General features: G+C 42.6%; 1 protein-coding gene across 1 annotated transcript in view; it reads right to left on the minus strand.

The window, feature by feature from the left end:
• Positions 1 to 11,115, minus strand: part of Proser2 (proline and serine rich 2) — a 30,717-nt gene extending 19,602 nt beyond the window's left edge. The window contains exon 1 of the mRNA XM_026408563.2: positions 11,006 to 11,115. The gene's annotated coding sequence lies outside the window, so the exon portion shown is untranslated. The remainder of the gene's footprint in view (positions 1 to 11,005) is intronic.

An 11,115-nucleotide genomic window follows, 5' to 3' on the forward strand; every position in this document is an offset into this window, starting at 1 on the left:
CCACATCTGCTCACGTGAACATGTGGCTGGGCCTTCTCGGCCATGGCAGACGCTCTGCTCTGATCTTACTCAAAGATGGAAGTCCTACTTTTATAGTTTCCACACGGTTTGTGCAAATTTCTATTTGTACGTAAACAATGTGTTAGCAAAAAATAATTTTATAATAAGAAGCTTACTAGAAAACAAAGCTATGAATCTAATCAATTTGTAAGTTAAAAGGAAACTGAGAACTGTTTTTTCTACTATTCAACTTAATTGCGGCTTAAAAAATTCTTTTTTTTTAAAAGAGCGAGAGAGAGAAAGAGAAATTTTTTTAATATTTATTTTTTAGTTTTTGATGGACACAACATCTTTATTTTATTTTATGTGGTGCTGACGATCGAACCCAGCGCCCTGCGCATGCCAGGCAAGCGCGCTACTGCTTGAGCCACATCCCCAGCCCTTAAAAAATTCTTAAGACTAAATTAACTATTTTTTCCCTAAAAATAACATTTCAGTAAGAGCAGGATTCTACTTTAGTTATCACAATACACCTGATAGCTCTAAATGTAATTTTCAGCTCCATCTCCAATTTTACACAGAGTCCTGCATCTGTATCATCTGTCCCTCGTCGCACCAAAGCTGCACAGAGAGGAATGTGCCATGCAGCCCTGATGGAGAGGTGGAAGCAGGTGCTGGTGCTGGTGCTGGTATGCACTTCACTTTATTCTAAGTATTTCTACTCTCAAAACTGTGTTAAGGTTATGTTAACAGCTCAGTTGGTAGAGTGCTTGCCTTGCATGCACAAAGCCCTGGGTTCAATCTCCAGCACCACAAAAAAAAAAAAAAAAAAAAAAAATAGTGTTAAAAATAGCCAGGCTCCAGCAGCTCCGGAGGCTGAAGCAGGAGGATCTTGAGTTCAAAGCCAGCCTCACCAAAAGTAAGGCACTAAGCAACTCAGTGAGACCCTTTCTCTAAATAAGTACAAAATAGGGCTGGGGATGTGGCTTGGAGGTGAGTGCCCCTGAGTTCAATCCCCAGCATCCCCCCAAAATAAAATAAAACAATACAACATTCACCAACAAATTTCCAAGTACTAAAGCAGGCTTTCTGAAATTCTTGATGATACTCAAGTTGGTAGTTGTTATTTTCCTCATCTATTCTGTCAAAGGAGTCTGAGAACATAAGCCTCTCCAGTGTGTCTCACACTCTGGCCTAACCTTGCCCCTCCATCCCGCCTTCTGCTATATGAAGGCTTCCATCCAGCCAGGGCCCTGGATGTGCCTCTCCAACGGCAGACCCTGCCACTGCCTCCCCTGCTGCTCTCTGCCAGCCTCCCAGCCTTGCTAAGAAAGAAAACAACAACCAAACCTCTCCAACCTCCCTTCCTGATGCTACTCATCTCTCCGCCTAACTCCGCTGGCACTTACTATTCACATCCCACCCCGTGTTGACTGTGTGATGCCATCTTGTCACTCTGATACCAATAGTCACATTAAGTTTCTGCATGTAATTCTCATTTTCTTCAGTTAGATTATAGACCTCTTATAGGTAGAGTTCATATATACATATTACATATATATCTATAGATATCTAGATAAATGTCCAAAACATTATGGATAACATTTATCACAAAAAATAGACTTAATATCCATTACCTATCCCAAATCCACATTCTAAACTTGAAGATGATCTTCGTTTTTAAAAAATGAGAGGCCAGCTTGGACAATTTAGTGAGACTGTGTCTCAAATACAAAGGGCTGGGGATGTACCTCAGTGGCAAATTGCCCCTGGGTTCAATCCAACCCCAGTACAGCAAAACAAATAAATAAATAAATAGAAAAATAAAAGGGGCTATGGGTATAGCTCAGTGGCAGAGCACTTGCCTAGCAATGTTTAAGGCCTGAGTTCAATCCCCAGGACCAGGGGAGAAAACAAAAAAAAATTAGAGCATGCTAAAAACATATCTTTGACCTAAAATCAAAACTACTGTACTTAGGAGTAGTTTTAAACATGTTAACATTGTTGTGAAACCATCCTTTCTGTCCCTCTATCATATTTACAGACCAAATCCTTCAAACTTAGGAGAAATTAATCTCATAGATTTCAGTCAAGGGCAAACAGGAAGCACCAGGAAAACGACTCTGAAAACACAGCAAGAGGGCTAGGGTTGTAGGTAGAGCGCTCGCCTCGTACATGTGAGACCCTGGGTTCAATCCCCAGCACCACGTAAAAATAAATAAGTGAAATAAAGGTATTGTGTCCAACTACAACTAAAAAATAAATGTTAAAAAAAAAGAAAGAAAACACAGCAAAATCTAGCAAGAGAGGAGACTCTTAGATTCATGATGATGTATTAAAAAGTGGCATCAGTAAGTACACCAAACACACTAAACAAGTAGCATCTCACAATATTAACATGCAATAAACATCAAAATGAATGTGTATCTGTAGGTGGAATCCGTGACCAAAATGAACCTCAAAAATGGGCCTCCAGCCTGGGTGTGGTGGCACAGGCCTATAATACCAGCAGCTTAGGAGGCTGAGGCAGGAGGATCACAAATTCAAAGCCAGCCTCAGCAACTCAGCGAGGCCCTAAGCAACTCAGCAAGACCCTGTCTATAAATAAAATATAAAAAATTTTATATTTTTTATATTTTGGAGAATTGGCTCTGTGTAGTAATTCCTCTTTAGTTTGGGCTATTTCTCAATTAAAAACAAAAACAAAAAAAACTTGGAAAGAAAAAAGTGTTTCCCAAAATCCTCACCAAGCAAAGGAGGACTGCATCCCAGAAATATACCAAAGGACACCCGCTCAAGTAGAAGCTAGTTGTTGGGGGGCTCCAAGGGAGAAACTAGTTGTGTTCCTTATTTATTTAATTTTGTTGGTACTGGGGATTGAACCCAGGGCCCTCTACCACTGGGTGACACCTCCAGCCTGTCTACTTTGTGTTTTGAGAGAGGGTCTTGCTAAAGCTCCCCAGGCTGGCCTAGAATCTACAATCCTCCTGCTTCAGCTTCCTGGGTGCTGGGCTTACGGGGACATGCCCCTGTACCTGCTGCTCTTAGAGTTGTACATGGTGATGTGGGCAGTGATTTAGCAGCCTTTCCATGGGATTTTGCTTATTCCAGGTTCTCTGTCACAGGGACTGAACCCAGGTCCTTACATGCACTCACTTTACCGCTGAACTACAACCCCAGCCCATGAAATGTCTGATAAAAGAACTTAGTACCTTAAAGTCTAACTGCTATTCAAGGGTATTAGGTACGATTAAAATTGTTAAAAGGTTAGTAATTTTACCTCTCAGAAGCATGACCATGCTTTAATTTTTTTTGAAAAGCTCTTTCTAAGCAATGCAGAAAGATAAGGATGACTTCAAACTATTTGCATTGTGAATTGTTTCAAGTATTAATAGGAAATAATTTACTTAAGCCCATAGGCCACATGAAAGTAATTGATTTGCTTACGTTTAAGCAAACAAGTTCCCCAGGTAGCCTCACCTAGGTAGGCGGGATTAACAGTCCCTGAGGGAAAGAGTTTCCTATTGCCAGTTTACCATCACTGAATAAGAGCAGAATATCCTTCAGATTTTCCTAAAGGAAAACCTGACCTGAAGGCAACCTTGACTGGAAGTCTGATTGCTTCCCAGTAACAAAAAGTAACGGATAGAAGGAAATGACTAGGCAAGTATCAGCAAAAGCAAAATCCACCTGGGAAAGTATCAGCAAAAGCAAAACTTCTATCCAATGAAAACTCTGCAAAGACAGACACTGCAAATTTTTACTTTTGGCTTTTTTTTTTTTTTTTTTTTTTTTTAAGAAAACTGACATGTAATATGCCTAGAATACTTGTAGATTCTCCAGCAAATTAAAAAAATAGAAAAAAACTCCATTTTAAGTTATTCTTCTTTTGGGAATGACTTTGTATGCTTTCCCTCTTTCCCCCCTCTCCAGCTCCCCACTGGTACCAGAGATTGAACCCAAGGGTGCTTCCGAGCCACATGCCCAGCCCTTTTTATTTTGAGACAGGGTCTCACTAAGTTGCTTAGGGCCTTGCCAAGTTGCTGAGGGTGGCCTTAAACTTCCCTTCTTCCTGCCTCAGCCTCTTGGGATTACAGATGGGGATCAACCCATCTAGTTTTCTCTTTATTCATTTAGCAAATACTGAGCACCCACTGGTGAGAAAAAAGGTAGTACTACTTATGTGGAAGTAGTAATTATACCTTATTGTTTTACAATGTCTTTCTTTCCTCAGGAGCTTAAAAATCTTTTCTGAATTTTTCACTCATCCTCCTAGTGAAAATAAAGCTGACTTTAGTTCATGTTCATTTCTGGTATTTTGTAACACCTGGTTAGGCTGCAAGGGTGATCTAATTTACATATCTTATCTCCAACTGAACAAACCTAAATCCAAACCCAGGAAAGCTAAGCTTACCAGGACCTCCTGCTGCGTCAGTTCACTGGCATCGGACTTTCAAAACCTCTGCTCACCCAAAGGTGAGCAAAGGGAAAGGAATGAGGTTTTACCTGGGGATGTACAAAAGGGGCTTCTCCTCCTCCTGAGCCTTTTCTATACCTGGGAACCCAGCAACAAATTCCTCAAATCACTTCAAATCCAGGTCTTGGGGCCCAGGAACAGACCCTGTTTTTCATAGAAGAGGATGTGACAAAGAGTTCTCAGCATTTTTGATGAGGCTAAGCAAAGGTTTGTTTGAAAAAAACTAGATGATTGCAATTAACAGACAAGATATTAGTATCTTCAGAGTTTAAGAATTGCCTTTCAAGCTCTTTGGGGGAAAACAGAGCACCTTTCTGTAATTCAAGAGCAGAGTTTGAGAGAATCTGATCTGTTTAAAGGTGATACTGCAAAACATGGAAGCATTTTGCCACTTTTTCCACAAAAAGAAAGTTAAAAGCCTTTGCTTGATACATGTTTCAGGTGTAATGTTGTATTGTGCTATTTGTCAAAGCCCCACCTTACCTGAGCTAAGGCTCTGCCTCTCACCTAACTCCATGTTAGAATGGCTCCAAAACAGGCTAGACTCCAGCTCATTTTAAGTTGTGTTCAAAAGATGGCTTTTTGTTGTAAAGATTACTGTGATTCCAAATAAATAGGGGAGGGGCTGGGGTGGTGGCTCAGTGGTAGAGCGCTTGCCTAGCATGCATGAGGCACTGGGTTTGTTCCAGGCACCACATAAAAATAAACAAATAAAATAAAGGTACTGTGTTCAAATAAACAACAGATATAATATATAACTAGGTAAAGGTTTAAGAGTATAAAAATAATTTTCTTGGTTCATAGCTATTACACAAATTGAATTTTTTTTTGCTCTGTTAATTTCATTTTGTACTTTCCTTGTAAACTTTATAAGTGTTGCCTGTTAAGTGTTTTGCAGAGGTATTGCTTCTAGTAAAATAACTTGAGTTAATTTGAAGGTCAAATAATGAAGGTCAGTGGGCTGCTGATCAGTTAGGCTTGTATCCTGACCTCCTTGGAAAATAAAACAAAATTGCAATGAGATGAGCCTTAGTGAAGAAACACAGGATTTAAACATACCCTGTTTTTCTATGATTTTCAAATTTACTGATTAAATTCTTACAAGGGTTGAGAAATAATTGTCTTTTGAGTAGGTTAAGTGTAGCTCAATATACGCAGTTTTCTATGGTTAATATTTTTGGAATTGAATTGATAATTAACATGGTAAAAAAATCAAGTGTTCTTTGAAATTTTGGTGTGCTTTATTATATGTTGATACTAACAAGTTTTTGCACAGAAAGCATCTCCAAAATCAAGTTAGGAGCTGAGTACAGTGGTGCACACCTGTTATCCCAGTGGCTTGGGAGGCTGAGACACGAGGATCACCAATTTTGAGGCCAGCCTCAGCCACTTAGTTAGACTTTTGGCAACTGAGACCCTGTCTCAAAATAAAAAAAAAATAAAAAGGGCTGGGGATTTAGCTCAATGATGAAGCACCCCCTGGGTTAGATCCTTAGTACCAAGTGGGGGGAAAATCAAAATAAGAGTCAAATGGAAAAAAATAAATTAACCCAAGCATATTCACTTTACATATATTTTAAAGACATCTGATTATGCAGAGGAGTTGCCTGCACTAGCAGGAGCTCACCAACAGCTTCACTGTTATCTAGAAGAGATGGAGGTCAGTTATCTTCATCACATGAAGGAATAGGGATGAAGCCTTTAGGATGATTCACTGAGACCCACAAAGCTTTTTCTGCTCCAAGAATTCTATTTGTCATCTGAGGTCCTCAGGTGTCTTCCTTTGTTGGTAGCATCTCGTCTTTATGTCTTCATATTTCCATCCTCTCTTCCTCACTCCTGAACATTCTGTACAACTTAAAGTTATTTTCTCAGTGTGCAAAAGCCTGCTCTACAGGGAAGCCAGAAGACAATGTGGCTATCTCGGCCCTACTCCTGAGCCGTCAGTGGCTGGTGCCCCAAAGCAGAGGCTAAACTCTCAGCAGGACAATCAAAGTCACAGCCTTACCTGTTAGTCTTGTTTCCCACTATCCTCTCTGTTGGCCCAGCTCTAATGTCACTGTCTTCAGGAGTTGTTCCCACATCTCTCCTCTCTGTTCCAAAAAGCCTGGACCTTTTTGCTACCAATTCATACCTTAACTCCTCTAACAGATCACAAGCTTCCTGAGGGCAGACGAGCCCATGTCTTATTCCCCTCTCTATCTCTAGTTGTGCCTAGAATGACAGGAACATAAACCATTACCTTACTCTTCAAGCCCTCTGAATTTTTCCCTAAGTTGTCCAGGCTGGCCTCAAACTACTGATCCTCCTGCCTCAGCCTCCTGAGCTGCTAAGATTATAGGTGTGAGCCACTGCAACTGACTGAATCACTAATTTAGAATCTCCAGTTTCCAGTGGCTTGGGAGGCTGAGGCAGGAAGATCTCAAGTTCAAAGCCAGACTAAGCAAAAGTGAGGCACTAAGCAACTCAGTGAGACTGTCTCTAAATAAAATACAAAATAGGATGTGACCCAGTGGTCCAGTGCCCTTAAGTTCAATTCCCAGTACCAAAAAAAAAAAAAAAAAAAAAAAAAACATCTCCAGTTTCAAGGTCTGATAAAAGCCTGAGAGTCTTTCAGTTCTACTCCAAATTTTACAGACCAGGAAACCAAGTTCTAGAAGGATCAAGTGATGAACTTTAAGGTCACACAGTTATCTGATGATAAAACCTGAAGTGGATCCCCTCATTTCCAGTGGAACCTAGTTCTTTTTTCCTATGCTCCATTAATCGGTCAGTTAAATTTTTTTTTATTGACAACCTGTCAATTTTTAAAAATAAAAAAGTAATCTGTACATATCTATTTGTACACCCAACCATCACCTCAGGGCTCAACACATGGTAGGTAGTCAAATAGTTTATGAATATTGCTGAATAAAATGATGAATACCCAGGCCTCTAGATAACTAAAATAAGCAGAATATTAAAATATTTCAAAGCACTAGCCAGACAACTAGTGGAAGTAGCAGCCTGAAGGAGAAAGCAGAAAACCCCACAAAATAACAAAGGGCTGAGAAGGAACATAATCTACTGACCAGACCCTACATTTACTCACATGCAAGATTTTGGTGATGTGAAATCAAATGCAAAAGAGAATCAAGTCCTTAAGACATTTTCCTGAAGAGGCATACAGTAGTCTCTCCCCTTATTTGCAGGGATTCTTCCCAAGACCCAGCAGATGTATTAAACCGTGGGTTGCACCAAACCTCACATACAGTATTTCCCCCCATACATATGTAATACTAATTATATTATGTTAGATTTATAAATCAGGCATAGTAAGAGATTAGCAATAACTAATAAAACAGAACAATTATAACACTATACTGTAACAAAAGCTATGTGAATGTGCTTCTCTTTCAAAATATCTGTTCCTTGTGGCATCATAGTAACATTTTCAGACCATGGATGACCGCAGGTATATGATATTAAGGAAAGCAACCTGCAGGTGAGGAAGGGGGACAACTTCGAAAGGCCAACAGGCTTGTGAAATGATGCGGAGGGTTATTAGTTATCAGGGAAAGGCAAATCCAAAGCACAACAAGAGTCCTCTGCACATCCACTAGGATGGCCAGAATTAAAACAGCAACAAACAGAAAGTAACGGATGTGGAGAAACTGGAACCTCCTTCACTGCTGGTGGAAAGATAAAACGGTTAAAAGCTGCCCTGAGAGTTCCTCAACAAGTTAGGCATGATGACTGTCTGATCCAGGACTTTGACTCAGGAATAGACCCGAAAGACCAAAAAGAGGTGTTACAATGAAAACGTGCACAGGACTGTTGGCAGCAGTACTGCTCACAGTAGCCAGGGGTGGAAACAACCCAATGTTGGTCAACTGATGAATAAACAAAATGCTACAGATACACACAGTGTAAAAAGATGCAACCGCAAAAGGGAACCAAGAACTGATATGTGCTACATTAGGGAAATGAAGAAACCAGAGAAGAAAGGACACAGATTTTAAGATTCCATTTATATATGTGTCCAGAATTGGCAAATTCACAGAAGCAGAAAGCAAATTAGTGGTTTCCAGGGGCTGGGGCAGTGAGGGAATGGGGAGTGACTGCTTTAATGCATATGCATTTCCTTCCCAGGTGATGAAAAAGTGCTGGAACTAGACAGGTGTGATGATTGCATAACACTGCAAATGTACTTACTGACACCGCTCTGTGCACTTCAAAATGGCAAATCCAATGTTATATCTTTTATTACAATAAAAATGAGAATCAAGTCTTCACAGTGGCAAAGAGGCCTTGAGAATATCTAGTATGAGGATCTGCATTTGTGCACAGCTAGCAGATCCCTTTCAAATAAGGCAGGATGTTATGCCCTGCACATTTCTCTGCCACTCATTCTGACCGCACAGAACTTCTTAAAATACTCTTAAATTTCAAGATTAATGCTGTAACTTTAGAAGGGGGATGCAGGCATTAGTGACAGATACAGCTTCACAGACAGGCTATTATCAGCAATGCCACTATATTGACACCACAGGCCAGACTCAGCGTGAACCAGGCTTTCCTGCAGTTCAGAGGGGAATGCGGCTGTCTATCAGGGACAGAGCCAAGCCTGTCCTCCTAAGGCACACAGGCAGAGAGGAAGCCACCAGAAAGGGCAATGGAAACTGCAACAAAACACTGCCCTTCACCATCAAAGCAAAGAGCTCAAGTTCTGGATGCTCCTAGGATTCCCCCTGGCACCTACAGAAAGGGCCTCTATGTCACTGGCGGCTGTCCCACAACAACACAGATAAGAGGCACTTGGACTTTTTCTTTTTCCCAGAGGATTCCCTGTGCTTAGCTCTACTCCACCCAAGCCTTTCACTTCTACCCCCTCAGGCTTCAAGGCCCCACTTCACCTCTTGTAGTTATCTGAGCTGATCTTCAGAATGAACACAGGGTGCCAGCTATAGGCTCCTTAGGTGTCTGAGAACTTTGGAACCAGGGCCAGGTGTCTCTTCGGAAGACTTACTTGATCTGTTATCTAGAAATGTTTTTATGTCCAATGACAGGGCTCAGCAGGGTGGGAATAGATTAATGAACATGCAAACCCCCACTTAAACAGGCAAATAAACACCTTCTGCAACAAAGGAGCTGCCAAGTCACACACACTCAGAATTTCTTAAAAACATTACTCCTCCTCCTAGCTTCCTCTCATTTGTCACTCTTTAAATTTCTGATGTCTAATAATGAAGAAAAGGTGTTCTTTTTAAATCACCAGCATCCAAAACTTTCAAAGAGAAGCTTATTTGAAGTGACCAAAAAATATATCCAGTCGCTTAAAAATGGTTATTACGTCTGTGCAAGAAAATATACAAGATTCCATACACACACTGTCAAGTTTGGCAAGAAAGATTTTAGACAACTTCCATCCTTCCCACCCAATCCCAAGTAAATAGAGCATTTGTTTATATTTCCACATTGGCTGCATGATCGAAAATACCTCCTCCACCTAGAAAAACAATCTGTAACAGTCAGACATGGAACTTTGAGGGCAAAGTTTTAGTGCAGATGAGAGCATTAGGTATAAGTGCTTAAAAAAAATAGTCAAAAAGTATTTTTCAAAAAGGTTTCTCCTGTGAACATTTTCCTCAAGATGACACAGGCTTGGTTTGGTGTTTTTCTACCTTTCAGAAATAAAGTTTGAAAAAATTTGTTCTCCATTAAAATTGGAGCCCGGAGGAATCTTCTTCTGAAGGTCTCCAGCAAAATACTTCAGCGTTCTATTCTTGGGGGAGACACACAAAATCACTTGCCTTTACTCGCTTCAGGTTTTGTGCTTTGCACCAACTAGGTGTGGGCAAAGAGTTAAAAGTTTTCTGAGGTTAGTTCCTGCGGTTAAGGGGAGGGGGGAGCTGGATGCTTAAATTTAGACTCGGTAAAACAATACTGGGAAACTTTCACAGCCTTGGGGCAACGCTGGAGTTCATTTTATTGCCTTTTGTTCATCAGCCACATTTTCTTTTCTTAATCCCTCCCGCCCTGGTTCCCGGGGCAGATCCTACACATTCCCGCGTGATTCGGTTACCTGCTGGGGGCCGGGGGGACGGAAACCTACTGACGGTTCCGCGCAGGAACTCGGCTGAACAGGTGGCTCCGGCCGCCGCCCGCCGGGTCGCACCGCACTGCCGCCCCGCAGCGCGCGGACCCCGGTCCCGGGAGGTGGGAGCCGGCGCCCCTCGTTCGCAGGCTGGGGAGGACGGCGCGGGCTGGGGACAGCCAGGGACGCTCCGCGCAAAGGCGACGAGGTGCCACCGACCACCGCGCCCCGCTGGCGGCCCCGGGCCGGGGCACCTCACGACTCCCCCCAGGCGCCCCGACGCCGGAGCCCCGCAGGCGCGCCCAGCTTCCCGGGGAGAGCGACCCGCCCAGGAGACCCGCACGGCCCCGACCGCACTCGCTGCCGCCGTCCCGGGCGCCCGGGAAGGGACACCGCGGCCAGGCGCCTCCAGCCGCGCAGAACCTGTCCCGGGTCCGAGGTGTGGCACTCACCTGGCGGGAGTCCCCTCCGCGGGGACGGCAGGTGCCCACGCGGACCGCGACCCTGTGCCCTGCGCAGCCCGTCAGCCAACACGCCCGCGCACCTCGCCGACCGTCCAGTC

The sequence above is a fragment of the Urocitellus parryii genome, chromosome 9 (assembly GCF_045843805.1).
Source record: "Urocitellus parryii isolate mUroPar1 chromosome 9, mUroPar1.hap1, whole genome shotgun sequence".
In the NCBI taxonomy this organism is placed as follows: Eukaryota; Metazoa; Chordata; class Mammalia; order Rodentia; family Sciuridae; genus Urocitellus; species Urocitellus parryii.